The sequence below is a fragment of the Protopterus annectens genome, chromosome 5.part0 (genome assembly GCF_019279795.1).
Source record: "Protopterus annectens isolate FY-2018-M chromosome 5.part0, PAN1.0, whole genome shotgun sequence".
Lineage (NCBI taxonomy): Eukaryota > Metazoa > Chordata > Ceratodontiformes > Protopteridae > Protopterus > Protopterus annectens.
In genome coordinates, this window is record NC_056735.1 from 783,907,126 (window position 1) to 783,922,574 (window position 15,449).

The following is a 15,449-nucleotide window of genomic DNA, read 5'->3' on the forward strand; positions in this document are numbered from 1 at the left end:
CATTAGACAGTTCTACAAAGGGTTGGGATATGCACATACCTGGCTTATAGAAAACAGTCTCAAATAAATGCAAAAAGTGAAGTTTAGTAGCATTTAGCAAAAAAGCTGTTACCACCTTATATGTTATAAATGGCACTCCTCCTTGGACATAGATGGCCATAAGACATCTGGGTATTTATGTGAGCAGCTTTCTCTCACTTGATCATCATGTTTCCACCACAGTCAGGATATCCTTCTAACTGACTCACTTAAGACCCAAGGGGATACAATCAAGATCCAGAGAAGTTACCTTATCCCTGTATTCCTTACTTATCATACTATTCATTGAATACAATGCCCCTTTGTTATATAGAAATCCAGGCATATCACTCAACTGGAAAATACTCAAAGACGTCTAAGAAAATTAAAGGTCTGAAATCCTCCAACTAACATGAAAAATTAACATGACTCTCCTTATAGAATATCAGCTGCTCCAAGATGATGTGTCTCTAGATTTTTGTGCCATGAAAGAGCCAATCCTACTTGACTTCATATTTCTTTGTCAAACCAGTGACTACAAACACATGCACTAGGGGCTTAAACCTACACTAAGACATAAACAAGACCCACTGAAGGGATACGTTTTTAACACAGCATACTCCCAGCCCATGGAATAAGTTGCTACTACAGATCAAACAAATTACTTTTTTGACTATTTTTTAAGCTAATCATGATGACTGGATGGGTAGATACAAATATACACAAGGGTATCATGTAACTCCCTGCAAGATTTGGAAGGTAAGTGGTATTAGGTGTTCAACCAAGAATGGTGAATAACATTTATGTTTGTATACTAAGAAGTGAATACCACTGGGCATCTTATGATCCCTGTGATTGTTCACCTAGTATTATTTGTATGTTCATATGATAACATAAATTATGAGAGCACAAGCGGTATATTACAGAGGTTCTTTAGAGATATTTATCTCAAATGATTAGATAAGCCACTGTGGAAAATATTTTGTATCTTATATATATATATATATATATATATATGTAAGAATTAAAACAACATTTATTAGTTTCTATCTCCTCTACCAGGCAGGGACTATATCACATCTCGACATAAATTATTATATACTCAAAGGATGATATATTATGAAAGCAGATTTTTTGTTTGCAACTGAAATTTTGTGAAACTGGAGTTGGAAAGAAGAGTTCATGAATCCAAATAAGAAGATCAATGGACATTTCTCCTGGATAAATTATCCAGCCAGAGGCCTCTCAAATGGCCATTGTTTTAAGTAAGGAACTTAAAAAGTAAGTATAAAAGAAGTATACAATGTGGACAGAAAATAGCTACATTGTTTCTAAGAAGAGGTACCATGACCTCTGTTGATAAATTTGTAGTATGAAAAGTTAGAAGTGAGACAGAACTGAAGATAGGCAGAGACTGCAAGTATAACAGGATATAATTTTTGAATATATTAATGAAAGTGTGAAAACTCAAAATATATCATCTGCAATAATATATAATAATAAATTACTGACTTGTCCACTTGAGAAACTTAAAGTCTTTTGTGAACATCTAAAAGAAACTTTGGGGTCAGTAGAAGACAAATTTGAACCCTCTGCAAAGGATGAGATGTAACTGTCTATGTATGTGCAGATAATGTATTATAGATTTTTAAATCATGAATAATAGAACACTGCATTGTGATAATATAAAAAATAAAAATCTAAAAGAATTAATGCAATTGACATAGAACCTGTTTGTATTTTCAAAAGCAGCATTTAAGAAGGATAGGTACCTGTGAAATGGAGGAGTACTTTTAATAAGATAATATATAAACTTAAAGGTATTACACATGATTTCAGCAATTGTAGCTCAATTTGATTAATAACCCATACATGGAAAATATGAATAATCTGTATTTATATCATATAGATCAATTTCTACTTTGTAAGTTAAATTTTGACAATAGTGTAGCAATAGCTTTACATGTGGGTGATATATGTTGATTTTAAAAGGCCTTTGATTCTATGAATGATGCATTATTATTAGAAATTTTGAAAATTTAGCCCTAGAGTCACATATGGTTTGATGGATACAAAACTGGTTGAAAATCGCTGATGGGCTTTGAAACTTGACACAACCATTTCTTGGTTGTATCTAGGACTCTTTATAGAATGTATACTTAGAGTCAGAAGGGCCACAAGTTCCAGTGCTTAGATCTTTATTGTTTAATGTGCATCTTTGATATTTAGCATTTGATGCGAGTATTTTTTAGTTGTTATGCTGGTAACATAAAAAAAAACTAGAGAAATAATAACAAGTAGTGATACTAAATGTATTCTGTAGCAAGCATTGATATATATTTTGCTGAGTGACCAGTGAAAACAATATGAAAATGAATGCTGCCAAGACATAATTAATGGCCCTAGGAAATAAGCCAGATTTTATAAAGTTCTATGAAGAGAAATGATCATCATTTAAAACACAAGAAAAAAATATCCCAAAGGTAATCAGGTACCTCTGCAACAAGTAATGAACAATCTAATGACAACAAACAAGCAAAGGCAGGGCTCCAGGTTCTCCAAAAGATTTAATACCTGCAAACACAAGCACTTTCACTAGATGCTTTTTCAGGTGTATACCATATTAAACTAAAACACCATTCTTATACCATTCAATCATATCCACATGATCAGCCATTTAACATTTAAAGGTATAAAGAATTGTTCAAAGCAACACATAAAAACACATATAGAATGCATATCACATGCATAAAAAGTGTATCAAAAACATAAGAAATATAAAATACACATTTAAAATGTTCATAAAGGTATAAAACTATCTACAAAATGGTCTAGTTTTTAGAATGGGTCTCAAAGGTATATGGTCATTGAGGCCATGCCCTACATCTGCCCTTAACCTCACAATCCAGTCAGCCTCTAACCCTTCCATTCTACTTCTAATGTCACCTCCCCTTTGATTCTCAAAACACCTCCCCAAAACCATAAACCTAAAAGTATGTTGGCCATTTGGTTTCACTCACATGTTTTGCCAGCGCATTAAATGCTCTCTTTTTCTTAATATGTTAAACACGTTTTCTCATTCTATCCTTTAGTTGTCTATCAGTTTTACCAACATAAAACTTATTGCACACTTGGCATACAGCCAAATAAACAACATGGGAGCTCTCGCATGTTGTACTTGTTCTGATCTTAAACACCTCCCCTGTGTCCGGATGCCTGAAATCCAAATAATTTATAATATCCATACAAAAATGACATTTCCCACAAGGTCTAGTTCCTCCTATACCGGCAACTTTAACATGATCCCTCATGTTACAGAGCCTTCTTTTTAGGGATTTTTTTATTTCTAAAGGTGAATTGGGGTTGCAAATCCAGGGACTTACTCACCTGCCTATCAGTAGTCAGAATATTACAATGTTTATTAATAATGTCTGTATACCGTCTAATATTCCTTGAATAGCTGAAGCACATACTCAATTTGCTGGAATTGTAATTACTTCTTTCACTACAAGTCATGTTGGTTTCTACTGGTTCCAAGAAATAGGGTTTGGCTCTAGTATATCTTAGTTTAACAACATATACTATATTTTCCTGTACTATGCGTTCGTCATAACCCCTTTCCATAAGCTCTGCACCAACCATATTGACCTGCTGTTCAAAATCCTCCTCCTTCACATTGAGCCTAGATACTCTATATATCTGTTTTTGTGCTACATTTCTAAATATGTATCTAGGGTGCATACACTCACTAATTAATAGGTTATTCGCATGGCATTCTTTCTTATACAACCTCGTGTTCAATTCACTATTCTCTCCTTTAGATATAGTAAAATCTAAAAAATTCACATCAGTATATGACCAATTCAATGTGAATCTAAGAAACTGTGTAGAGCTATTAATGAACTCGACAATATCCATCAGCTGTTCTGGTGACCCATTCCATAAAAGGAACAGGTCATCCACAAACCTTCAAAAGAACAAAATATTCTGCTTATAGGGACCTCTAATCAAGTTCTCTATTTCCCATTCAGCCATCACAGCATTAGCATAGCTATTAGCACATGAGATTCCTATCGCAACCCAGTTACACTGCCAGTAGATCTTAAATCTAAACATAAATATATTTTTCTCTAGGACCAATCTTAACAGGATTTTCATTTGTTCTGTTTTAGATTCCGTAAAGTTCATGTCCCTTTCCATCAACCTGGTCACACTACTAAAGTCTGCATCATTTGATATCACTGTAAAAAAGTGACACTACATCAAGTGTAGTCAATATACAGTTTTCAGGTAGAGGACACTTTTTACAATGGTCATAAAGATCCCTAACAAAGTGCTCTCTATCCCTTAGTATGTCTAGGCTGATAATAGTTAGTTGTTTTTTGTATTTGCATGCTATGTCTATTAATGATAGTAATTTAAACAGATGGTTATTTTGATGATAAACATTATCGATATTACACAAGCAAAGCAGGCTGTGTTACCTAAGCCTGCTGTACATTGTGATATAGATTAATGTAATGTAGTTTATGACAGTGTTGTCTATACTTTTTCCTTATTTTTTTACCTAGGATAACCCAGCAGCAATACCAAATGTATCAGGATGACCCATCAGCATCAGCAACACCAATGTAAAGTAACTTATGTAATCTGCCAGAAAATTCAACAAACCATATACTATGCCTCAAAAACTCATTTGCAAATGCACCAATAGATGCTTGTATGTACACAATTTGAAAATGCAGTAAACACCTTCAGAAAAATGTCACAATAACTCAAACTAATAAAGGAACACAATAAGAAAATATTGCATGTGTGCATTGAGGTATGATCTCTGTATCCCCAAATATTATAATAATTCTGAAATATCTGGGTACTGGTAAAAGAACTTTCTCCTCCCTAACATGATCCCTTTGCTAACAAAAACAACACACATTACATTGGTATTTCTATTAAAATTACCTAATAACCTATTTATGTAATCTATAGATGCTGGATTCAGTCCAAAACACTCAAAAAAGACACTATATTGCTAGCTTTATCAGTAAGCATAATATCTTCTTTAACTCTTTGGTAAGGAAAGAATACAAATGTAAAGTTTTTAGTTTGTCCACGTCAAATGCTGTAATCCATGTCTTCTTTTAGTTACTAATTAAGAAAAAGATCAACAAAAACCTAAGAGAGAATAGCTTGTTTAATTGTGAGAATGATGTATTAGAATATTTGTGTGTCACTATAAAGAGTACATGGAAAGAATCTGTTAAACTAAACTACTGTAATTTAATAACCACCATTAGTGAACTAATCAAAAGATGGAATAAAATGTTCTGCACAATGGAGGATAGGCTCTCTTTAATTAAAATGATAATTTTACCTAAAATTTTATTTTATATACAGTCATTGATACTACCCCCTCCCAAAAACTTATTTAAAATATTAGATTCCATGCTACTTAAATTGTTATGGTTCCCCTTAAAATTTAGGATTGCATATAAATGGCATATTAGAGCTTGGAACAGTAATGTTATAGCATTCCCTAGCTTAGATCTTTATTCCAACTCAGTTATAATTAATGTAATATTACATTGGATCACACCTACCTATATATCTGGCTGGAAAACAATACATGAGATTCATATAACTGATGTCAGAACTATAGAAAATAAGTTTAAGGAACAATATAGAATAAGTCGAGTTCACTGGCTTTTACGTGAATTTTGTTTATTTCATAAGAAGTTTGATTATTTTTCTTATGGCATTAATCAAATATTTAATAACTTTAAAAATATAATTGATTGCAATTACAACATTAAACAATTTCTATTTCTTATATTCCCTATAGCATGCTCCGCTGATTGCCTAGTTTCTTTTAACATCAATGCAATGCAAAAATTAAAGGAAAATAACTTGATATTCTGACATCAGTTTATTGAAAATAAAAGTATTAAACCACTAAAGTCTCTTTTATCTAGTTTTGATAATAGTCAAGACAGTTGCTTGTTTATACACTCATTACGGCAATTTATAGGAAAAAAATGAGAGTATCAATCAACCTAGAGACTAAATATATACCTAGTTTGTGTCAGCTTTTTATTAGGTGTCTTGAAAAGACAGATAATCAAAAATGAAGTATCTCGCCTATCTATAAGATGCTAAGAGAAGACGCTAAAGTTTGACTCAGATTTTTTGAATTAGTATGTAAAGATTAATGTTCCTTTGTTGAAGGTTGTGCGTTAGGTCTGGCAAGCCAGCACGTAAAAATCTACTGCCAATCATTAGTGGACCGGAGTTCCGCTGTGGCGACCCCTAACTGGGAAATGCCGAAAGACAGTATGCAAATATTAATGGAGAACAAATATCTGATGAATCCAAAAAATTGTTATTGAATTCTACGTATGGTACCTCTTCTTCATTATATTGGAGATTGTATACATGGAAATTTATGAATAGGAGTTTCTATACTCCACATAAAATAAATCTTATACTCAAAAACAGTGAAAGTAAATGCTGGAAATGTGATGAATTACCATTGGCCAACTGAGTTCACATGTTCATTTAATGTAGAAATGTTGTTCAATATTGGAATGACTTCAGATATTTTGTAAATGCTTTATGATCTGATAACTGTCATATTTCTGCGTTTATATCATGTTATCAAAAGATGAAAATAGTGAAGGTTATTTAATCGGCCCCAAAACATCTAAACATGAAAATATTGAACATTCAGAAAAGCGAATTTTTTCCCATGGAAAAAATTTGTTGCTCCGAAACACATACATGCAACACAAGCACATCAAACAACAGCAACCACACACATACACTTAAATTCCTACATCTAATGCTACACTAAACTAAACATACACTACTATCTACCCACTTACCTTAACCCAAACCCTAACCCTAAAGTCCGTCACTATCGCAAACTCACCTAATCCATGCCCTAACCCTAACTCACTTAAACCGCCCCAACCCTAAAGTCTGTCACTATCGCACACACTCCTAACCCGCAACCTAACCCTAACTCACTTAACCCACCCCTAACCCTAACATACAAACAATCACACATTTACCTGAACCAACCCATAACTTTCCACCACAGCACTAAGAATAGCGAAGCCACATAAACGGCCAACCAAATTCTTTCCCGAGGAAAGAATTTGCTGTTCTGCAACTTCGCTATTCTTAGCATTCACTGAATAGTGTTCGATATCAGAACATTCGAAGTTTTAATACTTCAATGTTGTAATATAGACACATATTTCTAACTCACTAATATTATTCAATATTCCTATACCTAATGTAATACCTAAATCTCAGATTCAGTTACTCTGGTCAATTCTTGCAATTGTCAGAAAAGTTATTACTTTGAATTGGAAAAGTAAGCAAGATTTGATGTTTAAAGATTTTATTAATTTAGCAAACGTTGTTTGTAAAAGAGAATTGAAAACCATTTGTTAAAGAACTCATAACATTACTCAAAAAAAAATAGCATGGCAAGAATTGGAAAACCTTTTGAACAAATACTGATAACTTCTCATGGATAAAATGATTGTTTGCCATGGATGAATGTAAATAGTTTTGTCATTTATTATATCCTGTGTATTCGTCTGCTTGGTTATTATCAAATATTTTGTATATTTGTATGTTTGGAGCTTTTCTCCCCAGGACTCCATTGAAAACTAGCTATCAGCCCAATGGACCATCCTGGTAAACCAACTGCAAATAAATAAATAAATAAATAAATAACTAAATAAATAAATAAATGTTTTATTGTATTTGTTATATGTACATTTGCATATGTTTATAATGAAAATAAAATAAAAATGTTTTTGAAAAAAATCTGTCTTTTATATATATATATATATATATATATATATATATATATATATATATATATATATGGGTCTACTGCTTTTAGTCAAATTACATTTGGTTGAAAATGATTTCAGGCAACCCACTTCACTGAAAGCACATTTGACTGAAAGCTCAGTTGGTCAAAAATGGAATATAGCTCCTGCCCCACTGCAGTGAGACCCCAGAGTGAGAATATAATGTTAGGGGGGTGTGGGGGGCAGAGCCCCCCACATTGGGGGGGTGTGGGGCATAGCCCAAAAACACATTTTGCAACCAGTTTTTACTGACATTATATGTTTCAATGTGTTTTTAATGGATACACATGTATATAATAGTGCACAAAATGCAATTATGGGAGGCTACGCCCCCACCCCCCAATGTGGGTGGCTGTGCCCTCCACACCCTCCTTACTTAATATTCTCACTCTGGGGTCGCACTGCAGTGGGGCAGGGGCTAAATACCATTTTCAACCAAATGTAATTCGACCAAATGAGCTTTCAATCAAATGAGCTTTCAGTGAAGTGGGCTGCCTGAAATCATTTTTGACCAATTGAAATTTGACCAAATACAGTAGATCCATATATATATATATATATATATATATATATATATATATATATATATTTTTTTTGATAATGTGCTCTGCATAATTCTGACCTCTCTGAAAACAAAGTGATGGTTTTATTCATCATATTCTATGGTCTCAATAACCTGTGAGGAATTCTGCCTTCTCTCTGTTACATACACTTAGTCATTCCCATAACATGTGCTCTGAACTCCTTATGTAGAAGAATAAGATCACCTGTTTTGTTTGTATATTCAACAAAATATGATCTTAATTGTATTAGTCAGTGTTCATATTTCAGACTGGCAACATCTTTAACAAGGTTTGTATATCTCATTTGAATTTTTGTTTTTAATTTATGATGATATCTGTTTGTCAAACAAAATCATAGAGAACATTCATATTGCAGTTTAGGCCCCATTAAATTCAGAAGATAAATTCTAATACTAGTTCCTTGATTTCAAAACTTATGAATATACCTTATTAACCTGCTATATGTTTTACAACATCATTAAAAAATTCTTATTTAAAATAAAAGAACACTTATCTGTCAGTCTTGTTTTAATTAAAGATCATTGTTTTGGTATTATCGTTGCTTAGGTTTAGGTTTATTATTGACAGTAGTAGAAGCAATTACATGAGAATAATTAAAAATGAAACATTAGAATTGCATACATCATGTTACTTTGCTGTTACAAATAATGAATGTTGCATCAATGCATGACAAATATATTTTCTCATTTGATGGCTGCATAATTAAATACAGATATAAGCTAAGGGAGAAGGAGGGGCAAGAAGAAGGAGAATGGAGAATGTCAGAAATAACTGTTATCAGTGCAGGAGAAAGGGGAAAAGATGAAGTATGCAGCTTTATGGCAGCTGAAAGAAGACATGTTAGGCTAGAATTAGCAGGGGGCAGACACTGAAGGAAAGACAGTCATAGGGTTTAACTATGTGAATTTGTGGTGGTATGTGTGCTTGTGTATTTGTGTGCACTTCCATGTTTGTGCATGTAGTGTGTGTGTGTGTGTGTGTGTGTGTGTGTGTGTGTCTATATATAGGTTACACACACATATGTGTGAGGTATGTCTACATGTATACATCTTAAGTACGTATATCTCCTTAGAATTGAACCCACTGGCCAGGATGTATACTCTATCAGCTGTAAGATGTATAAATCTGCTACTGTGCTTTCTTTTCACCTGATCTTTCTATTTCATGGTTCAAAACAAAATATAAATTTATAAATTAGTGTGAACCAATACTCTGTCTATAAACCAATATATGTAAAACCTGTGCTGAGAAGAAAATAATGAAGTAGCTACTTATCTGAGAATGTATGTTACACAGCAGACAGACAGCAGCAAAGAAATGGCTTAAGGATTGTGGAACTGACACTATTATCAGTTTATTAAGAGATGCAGTGTAAATAGCATGAAAAGTGTTAATAAACTACAATGGCATAACTAACTGTACTGTATGACTCAACACAGACTGGTAGCTTAGAAACAACTTGAGACCAAATGAACATACGAATTTAAGAATTCTCATACTTTACTTGACGATGTAGTGACTTCTTGTGTATATATTGCATATATATATATATATATATATATATATATATATATATATATATATGGGTTCATATGAGTTCATCGACATGTTAAAAGATCGACATCCACATCGTCCAGCCGAAATAACCGACAACTGAAATAACCGAAATTTCACATTACCGACAGTGACATCTCCGACAAATACGCACTGACGAATAAAATGCTCCCAACAGCTTCAGAAAACTCCTTCCCGTACTCAACCATGTTTAACATGTATATGTAAAAGAAAACCCTGTAGCAGTAATATAGCTTCAATAAAATCCCCAGGTTGTCAGCAAATTGAAACGTAGTCTACAAGGTGAACAGTCGCGTTACTAACAGCGTTTGCCTTTCATAGTACGTTGCGATAACATATTTGTTCAATGCAGAGAGCATATCGCTATAACTAACGCGACTATTTATCCTGTGTAATTACTTTCCATTTCCTAAGTAACTGGACGTGTTTATTCACAATTTACTAATTTAACATAGTTTTATTTTGTACGTATGCACTTTGCTTTCTGTGGCTTTAAATAGTACAAAGTCACTTGTAGTACCGAAAGCAAAGTGCATGAGCATAAAATAAAACTATGTTAAATTAGTAAATCGTGAATAAACACGTCCAGTTACTTAGGAAATGGAAAGTAATTACACAGGATAAATAGTCGCGTTAGTTATAGCGATATGCTCTCTGCATTGAACAAATATGTTATCGCAACGTACTATGAAAGGCAAATGCTGTTAGTAACGCGACTGTTCACCTTGTAGACTATGTTTCAATTTGCTGACAACCTGGGGATTTTATTGAAGCTATATTACTGCTACAGGGTTTTCTTTTACATATACATGTTAAACATGGTTGAGTACGGGAAGGAATTTTCTGAAGCTGTTGGGAGCATTTTGTTCGTCAGTGCATATTTGTCGGAGATGTCACTGTTGGTAATGTGAAATTTCGGTTATTTAACTGTTCGGTTATTATGAGTCGACGATGTGGATGTCGATCTTTTAACATGTCGATGAACTCATATGAACCCATATATATATATATATATATATAATTTACTCGGAACGAGATTGTTGTCTGTCTTCTTTAGATAGGTATTTGTATTGTTTATTTGTGTTTTTGAGTTAATGCATTATTGTTATTATTTGAAAAAAGAAAATTGAAATAAAGAGATTTTGGGAAAAAAAAAAAAGAAACAACTGTATAAAGATAAGACTGACATGCATACATAACAGAGGGCTATTATAGTCTCTTATTCTATCTTGTAAATAAGGCCACTGATATGTTTTTAAGCCTACAGGAAAAATAAATCTAATACTGACAGTCCTTTCATCTTAATGTAGCTTAGTAGTCATTAAGTCACTGGGCCAGGTTCAGTTTTCACAAGACAACTACAAGCCATTTTCATTTATGCTCTAACTGGACTATAAGTGGCAAGCACTTTAGGTCAGATGATATATTTATGCTCGTAGGAGAATACGTTGAAATGAATACATGTATAACATTTTTTCTTCAACTAATAAACTGATAATTTTGCAGAAACATACATCCAGTGGAATATATATAAATACATCTTTGGCTCTGATATGATACATGAATATTCTCTTCTAATATAATACTTGACTTTGATCAACTAAACTGTCTCCTCATTTGATTGTATATCCTAAAGGCATTACAGCATCTTACTCTGTTCATGCTGTCTCCATTGATGTATTCCAGTCTGATGGTAATAACAAACTGATGTGCCAGAACATATGTAAATCAACACAATGGCTCTTGTTATCTGGATTAACAATTGCCATAAGGTTCCTATGTGAATATCTGTTATAGGATATGAGTAAAAATATAGCATTATCATAATGTGCTAATATATTTCCTTAATTACTATTCTGTCTTGAAAATAAGCTGAGCAAATGTTCCGTTATCAATTTCCAGAAATATGCACAAGGAAAAAAATGCCTTGTAGAATTCAAAACTGCATTTCAATTTCTTCATTAACCTTTCATTAATATTGTACATTGCAAAATGTAGCTTTAATAACGCAGTGTGAACTTTTTGATTAATGTAGAGCCTGCATGTCAGAATGCATTGAAAGGTTTTCAAAACAATAGATAAATATACATTCTTCACATCTAACTACCTAAATAATTTGTCACTTTACCTCACACAGTATTCAGCTTTGTGATTAACCACATATATTTTCATAATTTAGCAGGTAAGAGAGGTTAATGTTAACTTCTGTTATGCCTCTTCGAAGTTAATCCAAATGATTACTTAAAACAATTTGGTGTCCACAAAAATACCTTAAGTTACTTTAAACAATACAGAAGATGTGTAAATAATGATAAAAGTGTTTTCTGTTTTTGATAGACATGGCCCTGTAAATCAAAATGTCAGTGTGCCTATGATACCTTCAGACTCAAGACTGGAGTCATAAGCTTAGATGGAGACCATCACATGCCTTTTACCATACAGTGTATCATAGCTCCAATTTACTTTTTTCTCTTATTTGTTTTCCCTTTTTCATCTTGCCAGATATTTTCTGGGAAGTGCAGTGATGCACACATCCTAGGATGCTTTTCTTTTTCGTATATTTTACTGTAACTGTTAGATACTTTTTTCACGTTGTGGATTGCAGCTTAATGGACTATTTACCTATACGACATTGTTAAATATTATCATCTTTCTTTTCTTTTCTTTTTTTTTTTCTTTTCTTAACTTGCTTAGTTTATTGTTCTGAATGAAATGCATAATGTGACTATAACTTGTATTTTCAATGCTTTTTTACAACATAGTTTTAGGGGCCGCGGTGGTGCAGAGGGGCTGTGATGGTGCAGTGGTTAACTATGTCGCCTCACAGCAAGAGGTTCTCCAGTTTTATTCTCAGCTTGAGTGCCTTCTGTGTGGAGTCTGCATGTCCTCCCCACTGTCAAGTGACATTTAAAGACATGCTGGTAGGTGCATGCATGAATGGGTGTGCCTTCTTTGAAGGTTGGGCATCAGGCTAACAATTCGGCACCATAAAAATCCACTGCCAATCATTAGTGGACCGGAGTTCCGCTGTGGCGACCCCAACTGGGAAAAGCTGAAAGACATTACTAGTTTTATAACACTTGGCTATAAGAACTTTAATATTTTATAGCCTTTATGGTATTCAATAAACTCTGTCTAGGCTTCATGCGAAGTCTACATGGAGTTTACATGTTTGCACCATAAGCAGCAATGGTGATTGCATATTCATGCCGCACACTGCACTTAAATGTAAACAAGAGCAGTTTTGTGGTTGGCAGCAGTGTTGCTGGCCAGGAAACCATGTAAAGCAACATGGATAACACATTTCTTCACCCTAGAGCAAGCTAGATTAGTGGGATTGCACTGAATGCCACAATGATTACCAGGGTTTATAATATAGCCATGGATATGGTCCAAACACATTTCACGATAGTACATATAGTGTAGAGTATTGTGGAATCCCATTCCAGGCATTCTGTACAAAAGTTGTGTAAATAATCTGTTAGGGTACATGGACTGCCATGTAAAATAAATAGTCAGGGGAAGTGTGTCTATTGAATAGGGACATACAGATGAATTATTGGAATGAACACAGGGGAAAGAGGACAGGTGAAACATTATAATGTACAGCAGATGAGGGCATGTAAATGGAAGACAGTTGCAGCAGGAACATTAATCACAAATAGACATGGTATAGTGCAGACTGTACAGTGAAAATGTATATTATGTGACTGTCAGACAAAGTGACATAACAATGGAGTAGATGTATTTGTGATATAAGCATCCTGACATGAACAATGGAGAGGACATCTATCAGGGATGTTATATACAATTGGGGTTGGGTGCATATTGTGAAGCTGTGCAAACTGACTTAGCTGAATATGACTGTAATATCAGCAGTAGTCACACAGTTACAGGCTCATGGGAAACAGTAAAAGAAGAACACACAATCATGGACAATATCGGAATAATGCCACCAGTAATCCCATGTCTCTGACACAACATACCTGATTCTGAATGATCACTGATGGTTCTGCATGAGCACACTTGTACAACTATTGTGACATGTCAGCAATCTATGAAGGTAATCAAGCACACGATACTGACACTGTAACATCTGCTGGAGGTATTAGGAGTAACAGTGCTATACCTGTATGTGATATTATGATCAATACAGGCTAGTTCTCTAGTATGCATGGCAGATATATATATGGGAATATCCACAGACAGTCACGAATGTAGCCCATGCCATCAATGTTATCAAACAGCTATTTATGTACTGTGTGCATCACTGGAACAGGTATCACACATGCATCTGGTGTAACACCTTGCTGAGGGGTTCTGCACCAACTAACAGTAATGTTTATGTAACAAAAAATACCTAGGTATGGTCAATAAGACAGCTCAGTGTGGAAAAGGTGGTGCACTTCAGTTACACATCACCGGAAGTTATGTAAGGAGGTACATGTAGAAGGGAACATTGTATTCAGTTATTGGTGTGATGAAGGCTGTGACCTATGGAGATATTATGGCCTTTGATGTGGATGTCCAGCACATACTCAGTAGTTGTGTTACATATAAGGGAATAGTCACCACTGTGGCTATATGCTGGTGGATGTTCCACATACCATCTACCCCAGGATACAGGTCAAATACCAAATGGTCTGCTTATAGGGTGCGATGTCTATATTAACCTTGGGTTGTGTGTTTGTTTTCATAATGTAACAAATCCTCCCATGTTTTGTTTAATCTCATATGTTGTCATGGCTCTGGAAACAATCTTTAGTGTGTTTGATACTGTCTGTATTATACTAATATCACAGCTGTAGTCAATGATTGCCAACAATCCATAGTTCACCAGACAGCTGTTTGCACAGAGAATGTGTATGACATTCTTGATGTCTGTGACTTAAACAATGGACAGGAAAGGGTCTAACAGACAACCTGATGTATGGACCTGATCACTGGACCAAAGACATTGGCCACTTCACACATTGCAACATATTTAGATGCCACGTATGTGATCCAGTCATTTACTCACGTGGTGACATAGGTGTTTATGGCTGCATCTGACAATGTTGAGTAAATATCTCAGTGTGGATTTGTGTCAAATGCCTTAGCCTGGTCATGTTCCACAAGATGATAGCACTGTCATCACACATGGCCTTGATGATCTCTTTGAGAACATCTAACAGATGAAACAGACATGGATGTAGCATTAACAGCTCACACATGTCTGCTGCACATAGCTGGGATATTACTAGTGTCCATTTAGAAAAGATCCATGATGATATCTTGGTCTGTCTCACAGATGAGGATAGTCAGGATCAGGTGCTACCCCGCCCCACTCAGATGGATGCATGTTGATGTATATCCTTCGACTGGAACATAGTCCATCTGAAAG